This window comes from Macaca fascicularis, chromosome 11, assembly GCF_037993035.2.
Source record: "Macaca fascicularis isolate 582-1 chromosome 11, T2T-MFA8v1.1".
In the NCBI taxonomy this organism is placed as follows: domain Eukaryota; kingdom Metazoa; phylum Chordata; class Mammalia; order Primates; family Cercopithecidae; genus Macaca; species Macaca fascicularis.
This window is the reverse complement of record NC_088385.1, coordinates 123,468,006-123,476,362: the sequence shown is the minus strand read 5'-3', so window position 1 is coordinate 123,476,362 and position 8,357 is coordinate 123,468,006. Positions and strand designations below refer to the sequence as shown.

The following is an 8,357-nucleotide window of genomic DNA, read 5'->3' as shown; positions in this document are numbered from 1 at the left end:
GCATTTGGTTAGGGATTTGAGAGGGAGGGGCTGGAGATGCAAATATCCCTTCAGTTGTTCTGGCTGCTGACTGTCAGACCAGGGAATTTAAAATTGGAGGCTGTACGTTTTCATAGCAACTCCCCTGGAGCCAGAAATGAGGACCCCACGTGGGTTGCTGAGTGCCTGTGTGCCTTCTGCCTGTTTAATGCAGGGTGTAGTCAGTGAGTTTGTTCTGCACCACCCAGCTCTTCCTAGAGCCAGCTGCTCCTTTCAAAGGCTGCTGAGCACTGCTGGGAGGTGACAGTGGTCATAGACGGTCAACTGCAGTTACGTCCTGAACAGAAAAGCTATCACTCTTGATATCAGCCCCTCCCACAAATCACTCTCAACCATATCCAATATCCCACATGACACAGGTGCTTTGTATTTATTTATTTATTTTTATTTTTTGAGACAGAGCCTCACTCTGCACCCTGGTTGGAGTGCAATGGCGCAATCTCAGCTCACTGCAACCTCCACCTCCCAGGTTCAAGGGATTCTGCTGCCTTGGCCTCCTGAGTAGCTGGGGTTACAGGTGTGCACCATCACATCCAGCTATTTTTTTTTTTTTTTTAAGTAGAGATGGGATTTCACCATGTTGGTAAGGCTGGTCTCAAACTTCTGACCTCAGGTGATCCAGCTGCCTCAGCCTCCCAAAGTGCTGGGATTGCAGGTGTGAGTCACCGTGCCTGGCCTACAGGTGCTTTTTATCACCTACACGTCTCTCAAATCCATCCTCCTTTCTCATCTTCACGTCACTACCTTGATCTAAGCCCTGATCTCTCACCTGGACCCATCTGAGCACCATAGCCAGGTGCTCCCCTGGCCTTAACTGCCTCCAAGCTGCTCTCTAAACTGCAGCCAGGGTGATGTTGAGGAAATGCATGACCTCCTCTTCCCTCATCCGCTCCACACTCACTGCACTAGTAGCTGCCCCGCTGCTCTCAGCAGGAAGACTCAACTCTTCTCTGTGGCCGGTGCCTGCCGTCTACTGGAGTGCACATGTATCCATTTGTCAGAGCAGATTGTCAAAGTATCAGAAATTTTGCAAGCTGCTTGACGTCACATTGGTGACTTGGAATCGGCCACAACGGGAGTATTTACACTACGGAAATTGGCAAACATTAATCCCAGCCTTTTTGCTTTTTCCTAGGGAGCTGGTTGTTAAACATTTACCAGCACACCCGTGCCTGCACGACCTGGCCCACCTAACCCCACCAGTTCCTCCAGTTTTCTCTCTTTAGACTCTGCCCCTTGCCTCTGACGGCACCAGTCTACCTCCCTTCCTCTTGCAGGTAAATTGCATATCCCTTCTGTGAAGCTCAAGCATTGCTTCCTCAGGTAAGCATGCCTGGTCCCCAGCACAGGTGCAATCTGTTGTACGCTCTTTCCATCAGCACGCTTATCTCAGCTTTTAATCATGTGATGTTTGAGAGTGCTAATTTCTTCCCCCTTTGCCCCACTAAACTGAAAGTGTCATGGGAGCAGGGCCTGCATCTGACTTTGCTTATTGTTATATACCCAGAGCCTAGCACAGTGCCTGGCACATAGTAGGTACACATAAAATGTTTTTGCATGTTTAATTTTAGTAAACCATACATAACAAAATACACCACTTTAACTCATCTTCTTCTTTTTTTTTAGGAGATATGTTCCCGATACATTGCCCAGGCTGGAGTGCAGTGGTTATTCATGGGGCAAGGTGCCAACTACTAATGAACATGGGAGTTTTGACCTGCTTTGTTTCCAGCTTCGGTCAGTTCCCCCCTCCGTAGGCAACCTGGTGGTCACCCACCCCCAAGTGGTCACCACATTGATGCTGAACTTACTGTGGACACTCAACTGGTTTAGGGCACTACAGCCCAGAACTCCTGGGCTCAAGCAATCAGCCTCCCGAGTAGCTGGGACTACAGGTGTGTACCACTATGCCAGGTCATTTTAACCTTTTTTTTTTTTGAGATGGACTCTATCGCCCAGGCTGGAGTGCCATGACACAATCTCAGCTCACTGCAACCTCTGCCTCCCGGGTTCATGTGATTCTTCTTCCTCAGCCTCCTGAGTGGCTGGGATTACAGGCATGCGCCGCCACACCTGGCTAATTTTTGTGTTTTTAGTTGAGACGGGGTTTCACCATGTTGGCCAGCTGGTCTCAAACTGCTGACCTCGTGATTCACCTGCCTTGGCCTCCCAAAGTGCTGGGATTACAGGCGTGAGCCACTGCGCCCGGCCCACTTGAACCATTTTAAGTATGCAATTCGGTGGTATTAAATACATGAACATGTGCAACCACAGCCTTTTTTTTTTTTTTTTTTTTTTTTGAGATGGAGTTTTGCTCTTGTCACCCAGGCTAGAGTGCAATGGCACAATCTCGGCTCACTGCAACCTCTACCTCCTGGGCTCAAGAGATTCTCCTACCTCAGCCTCCCTAGTAGCTGGGATTACAGGGGCCCACCACCACACCCAGCTTTTTTTGTATTTTTAGTAGAGATGGAGTTTCACTGTGTTGGCTAGGCTGGTCTCAAACTCCTGACCTCAGGTGATCCACCCACCTCAGTCTCCCAAAGTGCTGGGATTATAGATGTGAGCCACCACAACCAGCCAAAAAACAATTTTAGTGTATGTATATTCAGTGTCTCTTTATTTGAATAGATAATGCATATATACGTGAAAAAATTTCAAGCATTGCAAGAAAGCATACAGTGAAAATAAATAAGATAAAAAAGAGCATACATCTCCTTCCCTCTCTGACTCTAGGCCCCCCTGACTCATTGAGTGCCTCTCATGTGCCTAGCACTGTGCTTATCATGGGATTCAGATGAACAAAATAGGCAAGGTTTCTGTCCCTCTGCAATGGGGTTGAATGGTGACCCAATGTCCCCCTCCTCCACCAACTTGTGTGCACATCTTAACATCTGGCACCTGTGAATGTGACCTCTTTTGGAAAGAGGGTCTTCGCAGTATAATTAAGGATCCTGAGGTGAGATCATTGTATTTGTCTGTTGTGACACTGCTATAAAGAACTGCCCAAGACTGGGTAATTCATAACGAAAAGAGGTTTAATTGACTCACAGTTCTGCATGGCTGGGGAGGCCTCAGGAAACTTACCATCATGGTGGAAGGGGAAGCAGGCACATCTCACATGGCAGCAGGTGAGAGAGAGTACATAAAGGAGGAACTATCAAACATTTATATGACCATCAGATCTTTTCAGAACTTACTCACTATCAAGAGAACAGCACAGGGAAATCACCCCTATGACCCAATCACCTGCCATCAGGTCCCTCCCTCAACACGTGGGGACTAGAGTTTAAGATGAAATTTTTGCAGGGACACAGAGCCAAGCCATATCAATCATCCTGGATCCCTAAATCCAATGACAAGTGTCTTTTATGAGAAAAAGACAGAGATTTGACACACCCACATGAAGATGCACTCAGGGATTGGAGCAAAGGAGACACAAGCCAAGGAACATCTTGGGGCCACCAGTGGCTGGAAGAGGCAAGGAAGGATCTTCACCAAGAGCCTTCACATGGAGCATGACCCAGCTCACACCTTGACTTTGCACTTCTGGCCTCCAGAACTATGACAAAATAAATGTCTGTTGTTTTAAGACACCTAGTTTGTGTTCATTTGTCATGGCAGCCCAAGGAAATGAATATACCCTATAAAGCGATCATTTTTCTTCTCTTTTTTTGAGACAGAGTCTCACTCTGTCACCCAGGCTGGAGTGTGGTGGTGCGATCTCGGCTCACTGTAACCCCTTCCTCCCAGGTTCAAGTGATTCTCATGCCTCAGCCTCCCAAGTAGCTGGGATTACAGGCACGTGCCATGACACCTGGCTAGTTTTTGTATTTTTAGTAGAGACAGGGTTTCACCATGTTGGCCAGGCTGGTCTAGAACTCCTGACCTCAAGTGATCCACCTGTCTCAGCCTCCCAAAGTGCTGGGATTGCAGGTGTACACTACCACGCCTGGCCTGGGATTATTATTTGAATGAAGAAAAGTGTTGGTTGCAAGATGACCCAGATAGTGCATGTTAAAATTCACTGGAGTAGACCCTCTTGTGCTTTCAAAATGATACAGGTAAGTTCCTTGCAGAAGACACTGAAACGAATACAGTGGAATCCTGAAACCCCAAACTTCCAGCTGTTTTAAAAAACAGGCAGCCAGCAAGTCAGCAGGATAATTAGGCAGACAGTTAACTTGCTCCAGGCATCATTATGGAGTGTCATCAGCCCAGGTTTTTTCATTAATGTCCAAGAACTCCTGGATCCCTCTGTCTTCAACAAACACGTACAGTGTGTGTGCTCTTTGGGGGGCCCTATGCTGGGCTCTGAAGGGGGTACGACACAGCCCCAACCCTATGGGGTTCAGGATCTGGTCGGGGAGGAGTAATGTCAGTCCTGATGGTTAGAGGTAGTGCTGACATTCACCGGGATGCACTGATACAGTGACATGATACTAATGGTGGAATACTCCTGTCTGAGGCACTTGCTAAATAACTGCCTCCCTGAACCCCTAAGTGCCATCCTGCCACCTTGGCTATGCCAGCCCACCCCACCCTTCCTAAGACCCCAGGGACCTCTGCACCATTCAGCAACTAAAAGGATAATGGTGCTCTGGTACAGCAGGGAGGGGACCTCCAGGATCCTGCTTCCATGCTGCAGCCAAGATCCATTCTGACTGATCAAATGCCCTTGTTGTTCTAAGTGACACATTGATATAGTTTGGCTGTGTCCCCACCCAAATCTCATCTTGAATTGTAGCTCCCACAATTCCCATGTGTTGTGGAAGGGACCCGGTGGGAGGTAATGGAATCATGGGAGCAGGTCTTTCCCATGCTGTTCTCATGATAGTGAATAATAAGCCTCATGAGATCTGATGGTTTTATAAAGAGGATCTTCCCTGCACAAGTTCTCTTCTCTTGTCTGCCACCATGTGAGACGTGCCTTTCACCTTCCACCATGATTGTGAGGCCTCCTTAGCCATGTGGAATTGTGGGTCCATTAAACGTCTTTCTTGGCCAGGTGTAGTGGTTCATGCCTGTAATCCCAGCACTTTGGGAGGCTGATGCAGGTGGATCACGAGGTCAGGAGATCCAGACCAGCCTGGCTAATGTGGTGAAACCCCGTCTCTACTAAAAAAATTCAAAAAATTAGACAGGTGTGGTGGCACGCACCTGTAGTCCTAGCTGCTAGGGAGGCTGAGGCAGGAGAAGGGCAGGAGAATCGCTTGAACCTAGGAGGCAGAGGTTGCAGTGAGCCGAGATCGCACTACTGCACTCAGCCTGGGCAACAGTGCGAGACTCCGTCTGAAAAAAAAAAAAAGCGAAAAAACCTCTTTCTTTTGTAAATTCCCCAGTCTCAAGTATGTCTTTATCAGCAGCATGAGAACTGACTAATACACACATATTTTGAGGATCAACGCTGATTGGACCTCAATGCTAAGAGAATGAGGGGCTGGCTTTGCATCTGTGTCTTTCATCTATACAACGCTAGCTAGTCATCTGAAATTGCAAGCCTTAGGCACAAAAAGATGAATGAGGGTGGACCCATCTACCCACATCACTCCTTCCGGTCTTAAACATAGCCTCAAAGACATCACTGGTCCCTGCAAACGGCCCCAAAAGGGTCTAGGGAGAGATCTTGGGGATCCAGACTAGCACACACAATGGTCAGGACCACCTCTGCAAGCTGCCAAATCTCAAAGAAAGGCCAAAAGCCAAGACTAGTCTGAGAACCCCACAGTATGCGTGCCTTGCTGAAAGTCAAGGGTCTGAAGGCTGGAGGCGAGGAGGCAGGGAGGGCCAGATCCTGGGGTCTAAGTAAGGCCAGTTTCAGACGAGCCAGAGGTTACTCCTCAAATGCCCGCAGCGGCCAGGCAGGTAAGTACATTAATGAAGTGGCTAGCCCAAGCCTAATACTGGGACAGCCTTAGCACACTTCCCAAAGCCATGTCTGCAATTTTCAGTGGGATGAAGGACATTTTTGTAGGGGCAGCTTTAGGCCCTTGGGCATGCCAGGAAATTGGCTGCAGGTGCTGTAGAAGAAGTGCGTTTCTATAGTCCTTCTTTAGCTTTCTCTGCAAGGCCAAGGGGCCAAAGATGAAAGCTTTCGGAGTCATTCCGAAGGGGTTTTTGAGAATCAAAGCTACCCAAGCGTGGTCCAGAGAGCAAGCCCTTTCCACAGGGTGTAAGAGGAGGCACCGCTGGGTCATTGGCATTGTTATTATTACACAGGGTGATGAAGGATGGTGGGTCATTGAAAGAATAAAGTTTCCTAACCGTTCCTGAAACCAAAGATGGAGGGCACTGTATTGCATCATTTAACAATTGCATTGATTCATTCTGAATATTTCTGCAGACCTATTATGTGCAGGTTATTAAAGGGCTATGATGGGGAACAAATCAGAAGTGGACTCTGCCCAGCCTGGCCAACATGGTGAAACCCCGTCTCTACTAAAAATACAAAAATTAGCCGGGCGTCGTGGTGTGTGCCTGTAATCCCAGCTACTTGGGAGGCTGAGGCATGAGAATCACTTGAACCCGGAGGCAGAGGTTGCAGTGAGCCTGGATCTTGCCACTGCATTCCAGCCTGAGTGACAGAGCGAAACTCTGTCTCAAAAAATATATAAATTAATTAAATATATAAATAAATAAAAAGAAGTGGTCTTTGCTCTTGCAGCACTTAGAGTCAACTGAGCACCTACTATGTGCCAAGCCCCTTGCAAAAATGATGTCAAGTAATCCCCATATTACCATGAATTTTAGCTATTGAGGGCCTGTGCCATACCAGGGATGGTCAAGGTTAAGGATATCTATGCAAATAATAATGGCAGCAACATGAACTGAAGTCTTGCTGTGCGTCACGCATGCGCTGAATTTGTGAGTGTTATTATAGTTAAGTTCCTGGTAACCTCTGGGAACTAAACACAGGCAGTGCCCCCATCATCCAGATGAGGAAACCGAGGCACAGAAAGGTTGTGACTCCTCCCACTAGTAAGTGGCAGAGATGGAGCTTGAACTTGCCCCAATTCTAGAGCAGACACTATTAATTATGCTGTCTGCTTATTAATTCTCAAAACATCCCTATAAATAGTCATGCTCAGCCCCATTTCGCAAATTAGAAACTGAGGCTCTGGAAGGTTTTGCTTGTGACTGCATCCCAGGGCAGGGACCAGAGCGAAGGGTCGGCTCAGCTGCTAAAGTTAAAGGGGCACCAAAAACTCAGTAATCAAGATAAACAGTATTTAATGCAACATTTTAAAACTCAAAAATTAATGCAAAATATCCACAATGAACAACACATGAAAATTTTAAAGAAAGACTGGATCCCACCTGGTACACTAAAGTCTTCACCTGACTTGCCTCACTCTAATCCCAGTCCTGTCTTTAATTTTTTCATAGTTTGTTCATCATTGATTTTGTTGGCAGTAATTTTCAATTTTTAACAATATTGTACAAACATTTTATTTATTGGCCAGGCGTGGTGGCTCACGCCTGTAATCCCAGCATTTTGGGAGGCCGAGACGGGTGGATCACGAGGTCAGGAGATCGAGACCATCCTGGCTAACATGGTGAAACCCAGTCTCTACTAAAAATACAAAAAATTAGCCGGGCATGGTGGTGGGAGCCTGTAGTCCCAGCTGCTCGGGAGGCGGAGGAAGGAGAATGGTGTGAACCCAGGAAGCGGAGGTTGCAGTGAGCCGATATCGCGCCACTGCACTCCAACCTGGGCGAGGAGGGAGACTCCGTCTCAAAAAAAATTTTTTTTTAATTAAAAAATATTATTTATTTATTTGTTTCTTTTTTAGAAATGAGGTCTCACTATGTTTCCCAGGCTGTCTCAAACTCCTGGACTCAAGCCATCCTCCTACTTCGGCCTCCCAAAGTGTTGGGATTACAGGCGTGAGCTGCCACTTCCTGCCATTATTTATCTTGATTATGGAGATTTTTCGTTTGCCCTTACATTTTGCATCTTGGCAAGTACCTCGCTGATCTTACCCTAGTCTGGATTCTGCAGCATTGCTTCTCACAGCTATTTCATTTATTATTACTATTATGTTTTTGGGAGACAGGGTCTTGGCTCTGGCACCCAGGCTGGAGTGCAGTGCTGCGATCATAGCTCACAGCAGCCTCTAACTCCTAGGCTCAAGTGATCTCCTGCCTCAGCCTCACGAGTAGCTAAGACTACAAGTGTGCACCACCCCATCCAGTTAATTTTATTTATTTATTTTATTATTATTATTATTATTTGTAGAGAGAGAGTCTCACTATATTGTCCAGGCTGGTTTTGAACTCCTAGTCTCAAGCGATCCTCCCACCTCAGCCTCCCAAAG

At 47.1% G+C, this 8,357-nt stretch overlaps 1 long non-coding RNA gene across 1 annotated transcript; it reads left to right on the top strand.

Moving 5' to 3' along the window:
• The first annotated feature begins 1,257 nt into the window (after positions 1-1,257).
• Positions 1,258-3,603, top strand: LOC107126842 (uncharacterized). The gene is made up of 3 exons (XR_001483771.4): positions 1,258-1,362; positions 1,666-1,776; positions 3,349-3,603. It is a non-coding gene; the product is annotated as an uncharacterized lncRNA (long non-coding RNA).
• Positions 3,604-8,357: the final 4,754 nt, after the last annotated feature.